General features: G+C 41.8%; 1 pseudogene; it reads right to left on the bottom strand.

The window, feature by feature from the left end:
- Positions 1-2477: 2477 nt before the first annotated feature.
- LOC136482416 (disease resistance protein RGA5-like) lies at positions 2478-16632 on the bottom strand (annotated as a pseudogene).
- Positions 16633-17497: the final 865 nt, after the last annotated feature.

Here is a 17497-nt window from a genome sequence, read left to right on the forward strand (position 1 = left end):
AAAAATTCAAATTTTAAAATTTTCAAATTCAAACGTTGTTTTTGCATGACAAAATGATTTCAAATCAAAATGTTGCCAACTACAAAATTTCATAACTTCTCAAGATCTACAAAGTTTATTTTGGTCATTTGTTCATCCGACATAGTGGTAGTAACATTGTTCACAAATCTTATATATCTGTCTTCTACTTTCATGAAACTAATATGAGAGATGTAGATTTTATGAAAAACGTTATTGTCGCTTTGTCAAATAAAGAAATGACCAAAATAAACTTTGTAGATCTTGAGAAGTTATACAACTTTGTAGTTGAAAAGTTTTTCATTTGAATTCATTTAGGGCCTCAAAAATTGATTCGAAAAACTGATTTACCGGGGGCCAAAAAAAATACACACAGCAAAATTCCTCTTTGCCGAGTGCCAAAACAAAGGCACTCGGCAAACTCGATCTTTGCCGAGTGCCAGAAAAAAGGCACTCGGCAAACTGAGAGTAAATTGCTTGTTTGAGGCCCTAAATGAATTCAAATCAAAAAGTGGTCAACTACAAAGTTTCATAACTTTTCGAGATCTACAATTTTTATTTAGGAAGTTTTTCCATCCGAGGTCGTTTGAAAAATTCGAATTTCAAATTTGAGAGATTCAAACGTAGTTTTGCATGATAAGATGATTTCAAATCAAAAAATTGTCAACTACATAGTTTCATAACTTTTGGAGATCTACAATTTTCATTTAGGAAGTTTTTCCATCCGAGATCTTTTGAAAAATTCAAATTTTAAAATTTTAAAATTTTCAAATTCAAATGTCGTTTTTGCATGACAAGATGATTTCAAATCAAAATGTTGCCGACTACAAAATTTCATAACTTCTCAAGATCTACAATATTTATTTTGTTCATTTGTTCATCCGACATAGTGGTACTAACATTGTTCACAAATCTTATATATCTCTCTTCTACTTTCATGAAACTAATATGAGAGACAACGTTATTGTCGTTTTGTCAAATAAAGAAATGACCAAAATAAACTTTGTAGATCTCGAGAAGTTATACAACTTTGTAGTTGAAAAGTTTTTCATTTGAATTCATTTAGGGCCTCAAAAATTGATTCGAAAAACTGATTTGCCGAGGGCCAAAAAAAATGCACACGGCAAAATGCCTCTTTGCCGAGTGCCAAAACAAAGGCACTCGGCAAACCCATCTTTGCCGAGTGCCAGAAAAAAGGCACTCGGCAAAGATGAATTTTGCCGTGTGCCGAAACAAACACTCGGCAAAATACATCTTTGCCGAGTGCCAGAAAAAAGGCACTCGGCAAAGACCGTCTTTGCCGAGTGCCCGATAAAATGCACTCGGCAAAGCCTCCGGCACTCGGCAAAGTGCCGGTTTCCGGTAGTGCTGGTCGCCTAGTTCGGTCCTTCACATGAGATGATCCGCTAATAACCGATCTCCATCATTGTAGTGTCCATTGCTCATAGGACTCTACCGTGGGACAATTTTGCGTGTGAACAGGGACAATTTTAAGATTGCAGAATTTAAATTTAGAACAGTGTTTATGGTACAAATTACTGACTGTATATCGAGTACCATTGGGAGCATAGTGGAAGAACAACCCCTCCAATCTGTCTACGCAGCATACAATAGTTTCCAGAAGTATACCAACACAATATCTAACGAGTTCCACACAGGAAAGGAAAAAGAGGTGAGCTGGACCACTTGATCACAAACAGGATGTTCCACTCCTGATCTGTCTGTGTTAACCAACGACACAGAATGGGTACAAACAATACAGGCTTGGCCAAGGACGCCCTGGGCTGCTTGTAGACACATGGAGACGATGTTTTCAATCACATGCCAATATTGGTAGCATTTCTCCTGCACAACAAAAAAAAAAAAGACACGCTGTAGAAGTAGAACGATTTGCACCAATAAGAGACTACTCAGAACTGCTACTACGGCCGGAAAACATGCATGCATTCTGCGAACAGCTTATGACACGAGTGGGCAAACAGCAGAAAAAGATGCATTCGGTAGAAGAAGACGAAAGGAGTGAGTACATACATGGACTCCCTCCAGTGAGGGACACGTCGAGTCCAATCCAATAAATCCAGGCGGGATTGGATCCATTATTGATATCGATTAGTAGTATGAATGGAAGGGCAGTTGGGGTGGACATCCGCAGCTTGATTACAGCTTGTACGTACCACTCCATGTACGTGCACTAAAAATGTACACTGTACACCAACACGTGGTTGCCGCCCTCGCCTGGGCTTGCCTGTCAGGCAAGCGATCGCAGCCCCAGGCGATCGAAATCCAACGCCTAGGGTCGCTGCCTGGCGTCGGAGCTGCCTGGGAGGCAGCAACCAAACATGCCCGTACAGCGTGGGTACCAGGCGTTGACCGGAGAGCAGCCTGGGGTGGAGGATACCCTGGGCACATAGACGATGTTTTTGCCACCTGCACACAAAAGAAGACCAGCCGTAGATTAATTTGCTCAAATTAGAGACTACTTATCAGAACTGCTACTGAAAACAAGAACGAATGCAGACATGCAGTGAACAACACATGTGTCGACAAACAGCAGAAGAAGATGCATATATGCAGGAGAAGAAAGGAGGAGTACGCACATGCATCCAAGACAGGGACACGCCGAACCCAATCCAATCAGTATCTCTAGACCCATTTTTAATATGCCTTGATATCAATGGAAGGGTGGTTGGGGTGGCCACATCCGCCTCATGCCTCAGCTTTTCTTTCACTTCCATTATTACCACCTCCTTTTTGGCTTTTTCTCTCTTCCACTTCCATTACCACCTCCTCATCGTCGCTGCTCTCTTCAAAGGGCTTTCCACAGCTGTGACGGACAGACACACTTTGAAGAGACGGTAGATGACCCAAGGCCAGGTCATCAGTAATAAATTCACCTTCGGCGAAAGCCTCCGGACGGATACAGAAACTATATTTTTCAACACTGGGCATAGCTCCTCGTGGGAACATAGACGGCATTGTTTGAAAACCATAGAATCTGCATTCTCTTGCACATGGGAAGGCATCAGGTTCTACCATGAACCTTCCCAGCACTTGTATGTTGTCACCAGACAACTTCACTTTCAGAAAACGAAGAGCCTGCAACATCCCGAGGACTTGGATGTCCTCCCTTCGCACCTGAGCCACCGTTATGTCAAGGAAAGAGAGGAGGAGAAGCGATCCAGGATTAATCCACGTAGGCAACAAAGTGATTTTACGAATACGAAGGAAGGACAGGTTGCCTAGAGACTCCACCGAGCCATCAAGATTCACTGCCACGACTTCTGAGAGTACTACTAGCTTTTGGATCTTGTGCAGTTTTCCTAGGGACTCGACCAGAGCTTTGCAAATGCTCTCACTCTCATCACATCCACCTTCCTTTTCTATTTTTAGCTCCACCGTGAGGCTCCTTAGTTGGGTCAAATGGCCTAGCTCTTCCGCAACGGGTCCAGAATCCACAATCGCACACCATAGCATTTCTAATGACGTTACATTTCTCAATCTATCTGGCAGGCAGATAGTCCAATTAAGTTTCAGACACATCAAACGTTTTAGCCCAGCAATACTCGATGGCAATTCTTTGCTCATAGTCCATATAAGTTCAATGTCTGCAAAAACTCTAGCTTCCCGATCTCTAATGGGAGCTCACCAGCATATCCAGTATTTCTTAGCCCTAGATATCTCAGGTGAAATAAGTTCCCAACAAAACTCAAATTTGGAAGGTCCCAAAGGTTGCAGTGTTCTAGATCCAATACACGAAGAAGATGATAGCATGAAAAGGATGGCATTGAATTAATTATATCACCATTGAAGATAGCAAGTGACCTTAGTTTTGGCATCTCCATTGTAGGCCAAGTAGTATTTTGCAGAGATAACCTGTGAACCTTGCTTCCCCAAGAATGTGTGTTTTGTTTGGTGTCACCTAATACTGTGGCAACAAAACTTTCTTCTCTTGACAAGGAACAAATGAGATCAAGCACCATGTCATGCACACGGCAAGCAGTAGGCATACCTTCCTCATCCATGTCTGCTGGTTGGATCAAGCTTCTATTTACAAGATCATTGAGGTAACTCTCCCCAAGCTCAAATAAACTTCGGCCCCCTTCTCCAGGTGGGACAAAATCTTCAGCTATCCACCTCCAAATCAACCGTTCCTTATGAATAGCATAGTCTTCTGGAAATATACTTAGATATAATAAACATGTCTTCAAATGAGCTGGTAGATCATAATAGCTGAGAGATAATATCTTCCTCATATTTTCCATATCAGGATTGCTTCCAAGCCCTGAACCAATAGAGTCACAATACTCATACCAATCTTTTATATTTCCCATCTTATTCTCTAGCAAACCTGATGTGGTAATGATAGCTAATGGCACACCTCCACATTTCTTAATTATTTTTTCAGATACTTCAACAAATTGTTTGGGACACTTGTCTTCAGAGCCAAATATTCTCCCATAGAATAATTCTTTAGAACTTTCATAGGGAAGGGGTTCCATGTTATAAGAACAACCAACTTTCTCAGCAACATCATGCTTCCGGGTAGTTATGACTATTTTGCTTCCCAAGCTGTTGTTGTCTAGAGCACATCTTATTATGTTCCATGAAGATACATCCCATATGTCATCAATAACAATGAAATACCTATAAGAACGGAAATAAAGGAGTCACATAAATGAAAAATGCGTAAGAACTCATTCAAGTCTGCAAGGTTACACAAACAGTTATACATTTTGTTGAGGCGGAATGTCGCTGGAAAACACTTTATTGGCGATCAGACAACAACACTAAATGAACACTGAAATATTAAATTTCGTAATAGACTCTTTCACAACTGCAGACGCCCTCTTTGCCGAGTGCTGGGGGCACTCGGCAAAGCCAGCCAAGCACTCGGCAAAGGCTTTGCCGAGTGCCGCACTCGGCAAAGGTCTCTCGGCAAAGATCTTATCGGCAAAAATTTCTTTGCCGAGTGCCAAAAATCGACACTCGGCAAAGCCTTTGCCGAGTGCCCGACACTCGGCAAAGTTGGAACTGAAAAAAACCCGAAAAATAGGAATTTTTACCCAAAAAAATGAAAAATTTGTTTTAATTGGTGGAGGCCCCCACCGGTCAGCGCCCATCCATCTCCGGCTTTTTTCGCGTCAATTTCACGGCTACGCGGCCGACGGGATTCGAACCCGAGACCTCCCGCTGCGCACAAACCTCCTCTACCACTACACCACACTGTCACTTGTGTCTGGATTCCGTTTTAGTTCCTAATATATTATACTAAACCGAGTGTAAATTGTTTGTTTGAGGCCCTAAATGAATTCAAATAAAAAAGTTGTGAACTACAAAGTTTCATAACTTTTTGAGATCTACACTTTTAGTTTAGGAAGTTTTTCCATTCGAGGTCGTTTACAAAATTTGAATTTTAAAATTTGGAAATTCAAACGCAGTTTTGCATGACAAGATGTTTTCAAATCAAAAAGTTGCCAACTACAATGTTTCATAACTTTTGGAGATCTATAATTTTTATTTAGGAAGTTTTTCCATCCGAGGTCTTTTAAAAAATTCAAATTTTCAAATTTTCAAATTCAAACGTCGTTTTTGCATGACAAAATGATTTCCAATCAAAATGTTGCCAACTACAAAATTTCATAACTTCTCAAGATCTACAAAGTTTATTTTGATCATTTGTTCATCCGACATAGTGGTAGTGAGATTGTTCACAAATCATATATATCTCTCTTCTACTTTCATGAAACTAATAGGAGACGTTATTGTCGCTTTGTCAAATGAAGAAATGACCAAAATAAACTTTGTAGATCTTAAGAAGTTATACAACTTTGTAGTTGAAAAGTTTTTCATTTGAATTCATTTAGGGCCTCAAAAATTGATTCGAAAAACTGATTTGCCGAGGGCTAAAAAAATGCACACGGTAAAATGCCTCTTTGCCGAGTGCTAAAACATAGGCACTCGGCAAAATATGGCTTTGCCGAGTGCCAGAAAAAAGGCACTCGGCAAACTTAAAGTAAATTGCTTGTTTGAGGCCCTAAATGAATTCAAATCAAAAAGTGGTCAACTACAAAGTTTCATAACTTTTTCAGATCTACAATTTTCATTTAGTAAGTTTTTCCATCCGAGGTCGTTTGAAAAATTTGAATTTTAAATTTGAGAGATTCAAATGTAGTTTTGCATGATAAGATGATTTCAAATCAAAAAGTTGTCAACTACATAGTTTCATAACTTTTGGAGATCTACAATTTTCATTTATGAAGTTTTTCCATCCGAGGCCGTTTGAAAAATTCAAATTTTAAAATTTTCAAATTCAAACGTCGTTTTTGCATGACAAGATGATTTCAAATCAAAATGTTGCCAACTAAAAAATTTCATAACTTATCAAGATCTACAAAGTTTATTTTGGTCATTTGTTCATTCGACATAGTGGTAGTAACATTGTTCACAAATCTTATATATATGTCTTCTACTTTCATGAAACTAATATGAGAGATGTAGATTTTATGAACAACGTTATTGTCGCTTTGTTAAATGAAGAAATGACCAAAATAAACTTTGTAGATCTTGAGAAGTTATACAACTTTGTAGTTGAAAAGTTTTTCATTTGAATTCATTTAGAGCCTCAAAAATTGCTTCGAAAAACTGATTTGCCGAGGGCCAAAAAAATGCACACGGCAAAAAGCCTGTTTGTCGAGTGCCAAAACAAAGGCACTCGGCAAAATACATCTTTACCGAGTGCCAGAAAAAAACACTCGGCAAAGACGTATTTTGCCGTGTGCCAAAAAATAGCACTCGGCAAAATACATCTTTGCCGAGTGCCAGAAAAAAAACACTCGGCAAAGACGTATTTTGCCGTGTGTTTTTGTTTGCCGAGTGTATTTTATTTGGCACTCGGCAAACACGGTCTTTGCCGAGTGCCCGATAAAATACACTCGGCAAAGACTCCGGCACTCGGCAAATCGCCGGTTCCCGTAGTGTTTATCTAAATATTGTAGATTTATCAAATGATTGTACAACTTCGGTAACTTAATTAAAAGGCACAAGAGTATGATGACGAGTACCTCTTATCCTTGAGGAATTCCTGAAGTTCATCGATTGTCTCCTTTTCATTCAATATTGTCAAATTGAATTCAGTGGTGTAACGTTGCTTGTCCAAATCAATGAGAAGGTCCTTTAAGGCAGTGTTTAAGTCTGGATTCCGGCCAACTGGAACAAAAGCTTTGAAATGGACATCCTGACTAAGATTCTCATACACAGCTTTAGCAAGAGTAGTCTTGCCTAACCCTCCAAACCCAACAATAGAGACTATCTTCGTCTCCATGTCTTCCGCTGCTGATGTCAGCATTTTTATGACCATATCCCTTGGCTCCTCAATCCCAACAAGCTGTGACACTTTTGTGTAGAGAGCCGAAAGGCGTGGATCAATACTTGTTGTGGCAGTAGGCTTGGCCACAAGATCATTGACCCTGTACCTGGCATGCCGCTCTGTCATCTCCTGAAGTTGCTTCGTGATGTCTTCGATGGCGCACGAAATTTCACGGCGAGCCTTGCCCTTGCTCAACAGGTCTCCCATCTTCTTCATGGCTCGTTTGAGCCTGCTCAGATCAGCCTCCTCATGGCCGTCGACACGCACGAGGAAGGTGTCGAGTATATCTTCAATATCATAGGAAGCCTCCCTAACCTCGCGTACCCAGATCTTGACCTGCTCGTCGAGCTGGTCCCATGGCACTGCCGCCACCTTGCGGAGGGCGGCGTGCATGCACTCGAGCTCCCGGGAGAGGGACTGGACTTTCACCTTGACGCCCTTCTGGAGCTTGTACTCCTCCTTGAGCAGCTCCAGCAGCTTGGAGGGAAGCACGCCCAACGCACCCGTCACCAGGTCCATACTCACAGCCTCTCAAAATTAGTCAATCACTCTGCTAGTAATCTTCTTGACTGCAGGTGGTAGTATGGTGGTTGTGGGAATGCAAGTGCTCGTTGTCTGTTCCGGTTGCTCCACCGCACATGTATTATGTTTCCTCAGTGAGTGCAGCACAAATCAAACTGAAACAAGGAAAAGAAATTTCAAGTTGGAGCGAGTCGTAAAGAAAGATTTGAGGTCTTCCAATGTTTATAGCTCAACAACAAAGGCATATCAACCTCAAATTTTTTTCAGAAAGCGGTAAATTGTTTCTGTTTGAGCTCAAAGAAAAATCTAGGCCAGTATATATTTTCGAAATGGAAAATGCTTCAACTCACCAAGGAGACCGTAGGAGCAGCTGCAGAGGAGTTCCATGGACGACCAGCGTGTTAGGAAGTAAGGAAGACGATTCACAAAGTGCCAGGATAAGAGCGACCCATTTAATAAGGATTAGTCTAAGCTAGACTACCGTGAATTTTCCATTTGTACAGGAGAAAAAGGGACCTGTATAAGAATGTGAAAGGTAGGAGACTAGTCAGGCAAAGAGAGACAATGCAAAACTCGACAGCACTTATTTAAAATCAGCTAGACTGGCCGGGCATCAACATCGATAAATCGCTCTTTCTCTGTACCCTGATTCTCCCTCCCCTTTTCTGCTGTCTGCTGTCTGCTTTCTGCTCTTCAAATTCTGTACTTTACTGTTTAACCATTTAATAAATTTACAGTAGGAGCCCCTGGCTCCTCCTGATTCCTCAAAAAATAAAAAACCATTGATAAACCGAAAGTAGTATCGAATTAATTAGTTGTGGCTGTTGATTCCAAGACCTCAATCACACAGGGATTACAGTGGCTAACCTAACAAATCACGAGATCAAGCATACGAAGCAAGAACAAGAACACAGGAATGACGAACGGCAACTGTCGACAGGGATGACAGTGTCCCTTTTCACTTTGAACACCACAATGTTCAGTACACGATTACAATGGACTCGGCAACTGCTATCTAGTGCTATACCCCGGCTTTATACTCAAGCCATCACACAGCACACTCACACATAGAAAAATCTGCTAAAACGTGGATACAAGACGCGCTCAATGCAACTGCTGCAGCACCACGACGTCGTGCGCGCGCTCACCGCGCACGCCAGGTTTTGCTGGATTTGAATCCTGCTTTTCCCACTCTCTACTGACATGGCTTCACCAGCTGACTCAGCACACATGTGCACAAGCTAGATTAACCCAACATTCTCCCCCTTAATCTTTATGTGCACTGACATCTCGAACTCCAATGAGATGCCTCATGACTTCAAATTTTCCAGCAGCCATTGGCTTTGTTAGAATATCAGCTTTCTGATCATTTGTGCTGATCCTCTTCACCACAATTTGCCCCCTTTCAACACATTCTCTAATGAAATGGTACTTCGTGTCTATGTGTTTGCTTCTTCCATGAAAAACTGGATTTTTCATCAGAGCAATGGCTGAAGTGTTGTCAACATACAAAGTCACAACTCTCGGCTTGGTTGAGATGATCTCTGACAGTAAGCTTCTGAGCCACAAAGCCTGCATTGCTGCCACAGTAGCTGCCATGAACTCTGCTTCACAAGAGGACAATGCTACTGTCTTTTGCTTCTGTGAACACCAGGTTATCAAACACTCATTGAGATAAAATGCCATCCCAGTTGTGCTTCTTCTTCCTACTAAGTCAGATGCCAGATCACTATCTGAAAAACCCTTCAGTACTTCTGGATCACTTCCAATAGTATACATTAGACCATAATTGAGACTGCCCTGTATGTGTCTGATTATCTGCTTTACTGCCTTCAGATGCATAACTGTTGGCTTCTCCATAAATCTACTTGCTATTCCCACTGAAAAAGCAAGATCTGGTCTTGAGTGTAATAGGTATCTCAGGCAACCAACAACACTCCTGTACTCAGTTGAATCAACTTTCTGACCATCTTTGTCTTCATGCAACTTGTCACCTGGATTCATAGGAATCTTTGTTGGATTACAATCCTCCATGCCAAACTTGGCTAGCAATTTCTTAGCATATCCTGATTGCTTGAGTGTGATGAAGTCTTCATGCTGTTCCACTTCTATTCCCAGGTAGTAGGACAGCAGGCCAAGATCACTCATCTCAAACTCATTCTTCATTTGATTCTTAAACTTCTCAATTTCCTGTGTTTCACTCCCAGTGATCAGCAAATCATCTACATAAACTCCCAAGATAAGAGTGGCTTTCCCAGCACCTCTCTTGTACACTGCCTGCTCACTTGCACATTTCACAAACCCCAACTTCCTCAGACTTTTGTCCAGTCTGATGTTCCATGCTCTGGGTGCCTGTTTGAGCCCATACAATGCCTTGGATAGCTTCAGTGCATACTGTTCTTTGCCCTTAACAACATACCCTTCAGGTTGAGTAACAAACACCTGTTCTTCCAACTCACCATTTAGAAAGGCTGTTTTTACATCCAGATGGTGTATCTTCCATCCTCTATTTGCTGCCAGTGCAATGATCAACTTGACTGTGTCAATTCTGGCAACTGGGGCAAAGACTTCTTCATAGTCCACACCATGCTTTTGCACATAGCCTTTTGCCACTAGTCTGGCTTTGTGCTTCACAATTTCCCCTTCTGCATTTCTTTTCAGTTTGAATACCCACTTGAGACCTATTGCTCTCTGACCAGCAGGAAATCTTACTAGCTTCCAGGTCTGATTCTTCTCAATAGACCTTATCTCACTATTCATTGCCTCCACCCAATCTGGTTTTTCTGCTGCTTCACAGTATGATGTTGGTTCATCAGATTCTGCTAACAAAGCATCAATTTCCTCTGAATCTTCCAACTCAACTTCTTTTGTGTTCTGATAGATCTCATTCAAACTCTTGAAATACTGTGGTTCCTCATCAGACAGATCATCATAACCCACCTCAGACTCTGACTGATTTCCACTAGCATGTGAACCTGAATTCTGCAGTAATGTGTTATCTGCATTTTCACCAACACCTGAATCAGTGTCCTGTATCTCATCTGGCACACTGCCATTTCCTGAGTTATTTGCAGACTGGGCTCCCCCTGGCATAGATTGTGGTACTGTGTTTTCATCATCAACTATAACTGTCTCCCAATTACCTTGATTCACCAAAACCTCATCCTCTACTTGAAATTCCATCAAAGTTTCAGATGAGTTACCACACCACTTCCACTCTACTACTTCCTCAAACACCACATCTCTGCTAATGACAATTCTCTTCTGAACTAGGTCATACAATCTGTGAGCTTTGCTTCCCTCTTCCACTCCAAAATAAACCATCTTGTGACTCCTATCATCAAGCTTCTTTGGATGTGGTGATGTCTGTTTCACATGTGACAGACACCCAAACACCTTGAAATGACCAAGGTGAGGTTTTTTCCCATTCCATGCTTCAAAAGGGGTTTGCTCCCCCATAGGCTTAGATGGTAGTCTGTTCAACAAGTAGACAGCATGCCTAACAGCTTCTCCCCAGAATCTCCCTGGAATTTTCATGCATTTCAGCATTGACCTTGACATTTCCATAACTGTTTTGTTTCTCCTTTCCACCACACCATTTTGTTGAGGTGAATAAGGTGCTGTCAACTGTCTCTTGATGCCAGCTTCTTCACATATACTTGCAAAGATGCTTGACAAAAATTCTCCACCTCTGTCAGACCTGAGAATTTTGATCTTGTGTCCTGTCTGGTTTTCAGTTTCAGACTTGTATTTAACAAAAGCATCACAAGCCTGATCTTTGCTCCTCAACATAAACACATTCATCCATCTACTGTAGTCATCCACTAGAAGCATGAAATATTTGTTTCCTGCTGATGTTGCTGGAGTGATGGGCCCACATAAATCCACATGCACCAGCTCCAAAGGTTTGCTTGCTCTGAAACTTGTTGCATTTGGAAAAGGTCTTCTTGACTGCTTCCCTGCCAAACAACCATGACACAACTGTTCTGGATGTGTTGTCATAGGTACACCTGCAGCCATCCCCTTCTCAACTAACAACCTCATTGCCCTAAAGTTGACATGACCCAGCCTAGCATGCCACAACCATGCTGGCTCTTCCAAGGTCCCCATCAAGCAAACAGGTTCAGCTAACTTCAGATGTATTTTGTACATTCTATTGACAGATCTCTGAACTTTCATTAACAGTCTCCCTGACATCTTGTCTAAAACTTCTAGACAATCCTCATCTAGTGTAACCTTGTAGCCAATCTCAGTGAGCTGACCCAGACTCACCAAGTTACTTTTTAGTTTAGGAATGTAATAAACATCACGAAGCAGCCACTGATCATTACTGGTTTTGCATTGAAAAAGTACTGAAGCCTTCCCCATGATCTCTACTGCTGATCCATCCCCAAATCTGACTCTCCCTACTAAACCATGATCTAACTCCTTAAATTTGTTCAAGTCACCAGTCATATGATTACTAGCACCATTATCTAAATACTAGAGATTACCAGTGCTGGTACCACCACCAGTGAGGTGTAGCTCCGGGAACACGCGATGTTCATTCAAATTCACAGTTTCCCGCTTCTCTGAAACTTGAGCCTGAACTGGCACTTGCTCGATCGGCTTCTGCAACTCTGCAACCGTGAGCATCAATGCCGGCTCCACGTCGTTCACCCTCGCGTGATGAGCTTCCTCGCCCTTCTTCTCCTTCGGACACCGATTGGCGTAGTGTCCATACTCCTTGCAATTGAAACACTGAATGTGCTCCTTGTTCTTCTTGACAGCACCATCGCGGCCTGGCGCTTCCCCACGCCCGCCACGGCCACGGCCTCTCCCCCGGCCTCGACCTCGACCACGTGCTCCCCCTTTTGGTGATCTCCCTCTTCCCGAGACTTCACCTCCAGATCTCTTCTGCTTTGCTTCCCACTCGGCTTGGGTGAGCAGCAGTTGACCACTGCTGTCAGTTTTGGTGCCTAATCCTCTAGCTCCCCGCTGAACTCTCTCCTCATACGCCTTCAACCTCCCAATCGCCTCCTCAAAAAGCAAAGTCTTCAGATCATAAAACTGTTCACTGATGAACTTGTCTGGTACCATATCAAACAGTTTCTTGACCATGGCTGAATCGTCCAAAGTTCCCCCAAAGTTGCTGTATCTCACCGACATGGATGTCAGTTTCCCAGCATACTCATCGATGGATTCATCCTCCCTCATCTTCAGTGCATCGAACTCGCCCTTCAGAGTCTGCAGACGCGCATCACGAACTCGATCCACGCCTACAAACCTCACCTTCAAGCAGTCCCAAATCTCCTTTACAGTCTTCTTCTTCGCCACTTGCATGAGTAGATCATCGGGCAGACACTGCAGGAGATGCGCCTTCGCCTTCTTGTCCTTGGCGGTTGCTTTCTCCTTCTCCGCCGCTGTCCACGCCGTTGACGACTCCGCCTCCTCCGGTTCAACAACCTCCCATACTCCTTGATCTTCCATGATGGCCTGCACCCGGATGCACCAATTCACATAGTTGGTCGCCGTGAGAAGCGGGTACACCACCCTCCCCCCATCTCCTGCGCCGCCGGTTCCCCCGCCGCCGCTCCGAGAGCTCTCGTTCATCTTGGATCAAACTGAGTATATGGAACTGTGTGATCGTCGGCTCTGATACCAAATGTTGATTCCAAGACCTCAATCACACAGGGATTACAGTGGCTAACCTAACAAATCACGAGATCAAGCATACGAAGCAAGAACAAGAACACAGGAATGACGAACGGCAACTGTCGACAGGGATGACAGTGCCCCTTTTCACTTTGAACACCACAATGTTCAGTACACGATTACAATGGACTCAGCAACTGCTATCTAGTGCTATACCCCGGCTTTATACTCAAGCCATCACACAGCACACTCACACATACAAAAAACTGCTAAAACGTGGATACAAGACGCGCTCAATGCAACTGCTGCAGCACCGCGACGTCGTGCGCGCGCTCACCGCGCACGCCAGTTTTTGCTGGATTTGAATCCTGCTTTTCCCACTCTCTACTGACATGGCTTCACTAGCTGACTCAGCAGACATGTGCACAAGCTAGATTAACCCAACAGTGGCCCCTACCGTACTTATACTATCCTGCCGGCCACTACCATAGTACCATCCCTCCGTCCCAGGCAGTGAGGGCAAGAAAGAAACAAAATCCACCATGACCGTGCATTCATGCCTTTCTATCAAGAAATGCACATTATGTGAAAGAATAAAACGGGTACAAGCTCATCGACAGCACATAAACTACAGCAATCCGAATCACGAACCATTGAGCTCAATATCCATTGAACAGGAGTGGGAATTTGCAGGCTTTATGAAACAAACGCCTTCTCCACAGACGAGAATTATGTGGCGCCTCTGTTCTGACCTCCTCGTGACTCCATTGCTGCAACGGTTCATCGATATGATACTAATATATACTACAAGTGGGGTTTAGGGAATCAATGTCATGTGAGTGCACGCTGCTTCAACGCTAATAACGGATCTCTGCCGGGTTGGATGTAATTTAATCACAGGGAAACCAATGTCATGTGCACTCAGGCCACTTTATAGATAATAGCGGATCTCTGACTCATGGGATATAATTTAACCTATCGTAGATATGACAGATTCCATCAACAAAGACAAACAACTGTCACCAACAATGACGAGGACCAGCTCCGGATTTCTTTGCTCAGTTTCTCATGCATCTTTTGGTTGAAAAAGCAAACATGCCCATGCGTGAAACAGGACATACAACTTCTTGTGCAGTATACAAATTATCAAGAAAGGTGCAAAACATCTGGACACTAATGTTCCCTAGGTGCGATTTCCAAAAGATCATTTAGTTTACCTTAACACCCATCTAAACAAGGACAATGCTGCGGTACTCCATTTACTTATTAGGAGGTAATATCTCAAATGAATCTAAGTCATTAATTTTTAGTTTTTTAGTTCATTAATTAATCTAGAAAAAGAAAAAAAACCATTAAATCCTCACTTCACGGAAGGGAGAATCCAGCGCACGGCGCCTTCCTTTTCCGTGTGGACGGCCCCCTTCCTTTTGGGCTCAACGTGAATACATTGCTATTTTAGTTCTGTTTTTACTTTTTCCTAATATATACTTGTATTTATACAATAAATACAAAAAGTTTTGGAATGAATACTCTTAGTAAATACTTTAGTCTATTTACATATGGATGACGTTATTTTATATATTTTAATTCATTTTGATATTTTTGTCTTAAAATTGGTCAAAATTTTTATGATACTGAGTTGTCTTAAAGTTGTACACCTCTCATATTATATACTCCCTCCATTCCAAATTATAAGGCGTTTGACTTTTTTAGATACATTGCTTTTACTATGCATCTAGACATATTGTATTTCTATATGCATAGCAAAAGCAATGAATCAAGAAAAGTCAAAACATCTTATAATTTGGAACGAATGGAGTACTCAGTTAAAAGAATATGTTACATATATAAATAATGTTAACAACTAACACGTTAATTGAGCATTAAACACTGACGATCTAAAATATGTTAAATGCTAACACATTACATAATTGAGTGTGTATATTATGCTAACTCGATTTAAATAAGTTAAATAAATTTAGAACATGTAGTTGTCACATTATATATCGAGCATGTAAAGTGCCCATGTGAAGTTTTGTGTATGCACGTAGAGTTTCATGTATGTCGGACATGTTCTCTGGTATGTACACGTTTTAGTATGTTGTAGGAATGTACGTACGGCAGGGTTACTTGCATAAAAATTGGTAATTTATATATGCTAAATTATGTCATATCCAAAGTTATAAAAATAAAAAGATTCATCACATTCAATAGATCTCATATGCATCAATTAGATCGAAAAAAGATCTTTATATCCAAAACCTTCCATATTTATCCTATTTTTAAAAAATTAAAAGTTGATTAAATATTTATTTCACCTATTACCTCTTTTAGAAAGTAATATATGATTCTAACCATCCGATCTAAACAAACCACCTATCCATCATGGCTAGTGCTCCCTCAGTTCCAAATGTAAGTTGTTCTAGAATATGTAGGTACATAGATATTGATATGCACTTAGATTTACATTATGTCTACCTACATAGTAAAAACTATGTATATCTAACAAAAGTATGAATGACTTATAATTTAGAATGGATGAGGGACTGGACTTGCACCCTGACGTGCTTCTGCAGCTTGTACTCCTCCATGAGCAGCTCCAGCAGTTTGGAGGGGAGGATGCCCAGCAGCTCCAGCAGTTTGGAGGGGGCTCCCAAGATTAATCAATCACTACTAATAATCGGCTTGGACGGGATCAAACTGAAACAAGGAAAAGACCTTTCAAGTTCGAGCCATCTGTAAAGAAGGATTTAAAGCCAAATACTTATAGTTCAGCAACAGTGACTTGAACCTAAAATTTTTCATCAAGCTAAGTTATTTATGCTTCAGCTCAAAGAAAAATCTAGGTCAGTATTTTCCAATTGAAATTGCTTCAACTCACCAAGGTTGCCGTGGGAGGAGCTGAAGAGGAGTTGCATCGACGGTCTGCTAAGACACAGCGCGACCAGCGTGTTAGGCAGTAAGGCAGACTACCGTGATAAGGCCACTAGTAGTGCGCTGATGACCTAGCTAATAAGTTCGTAGAAGATGCGTCCACATTATTGCTCCTTTTAAAACCTTGTGCTGCTTTCCATGACAACCTGCACCACGCCAGTCTTCACCTAACGCGAGAGGTGATCTTATTGATTTATTATTGTAGCACCACGTATATATAACAACTTGACGTATGATTGCTGCTTTTGAAAACCTTGTGATGCTTCCGCGAAAGACCGGCAGCTCGCTAGTCTCCATCAAATGACCAAACCCAGATAGGGACATAAAGATTTGTTACCTGCAGCACGCCGCCCCCATCGGCGTGTATATGAACATGAATATGGAATTTGTATAATATAAAAACTCAACTCCAATACCACCTCGCTGTAGTAGTGTGTACTGTACGTACGTACGTGCAGCTAAGGCTGCTTGTACCTATATTATATGTTTGCTAGATTAAAGGATGACGAACTGCTGTAGTGTTTGGTTCATTTGTAGTTGTAATCTTCAGCGAGAGAATTCCTTATTTGACACTGGAAAAATGAGTCGTTCCTATCTTGGTCCTGAAATTTTCTTCGTTCCCTATTTGACACTCACTTCAACTTTCATCCATAATTTGACACTACCGTCAAATCCATTAGCTAACGGTGTTAACTGGCTGTTAAAAAGACGTTTTTGCCCGTAGAAAAAAAAGCTCGCTAAGGTTTTTTTTTCCTCTCAAATTTGCTCCGCCGCTTTTTTTCTAGGGGCAAAAACGTTTTTTTAACAGCCAGTTAACACCGTTAGCTAACGGATTTGACGATAGTGTCAAATTAGGGATGAAAGTTGAAGTGAGTGTCAAATAGGGAACGAAGAAAATTTCAGAGCCAAGAATGAAACGACTCATTTTCCCAGTGTCAAATAAGGAATTCTCTCATCTTCAGCAGAGAAATAGGGCGCGTTTCGTGCTCCATTGGCGTAGTAGCTTTTTTAGCTTGGGTTGGT

This window comes from Miscanthus floridulus, chromosome 9 (assembly GCF_019320115.1).
Source record: "Miscanthus floridulus cultivar M001 chromosome 9, ASM1932011v1, whole genome shotgun sequence".
In the NCBI taxonomy this organism is placed as follows: domain Eukaryota; kingdom Viridiplantae; phylum Streptophyta; class Magnoliopsida; order Poales; family Poaceae; genus Miscanthus; species Miscanthus floridulus.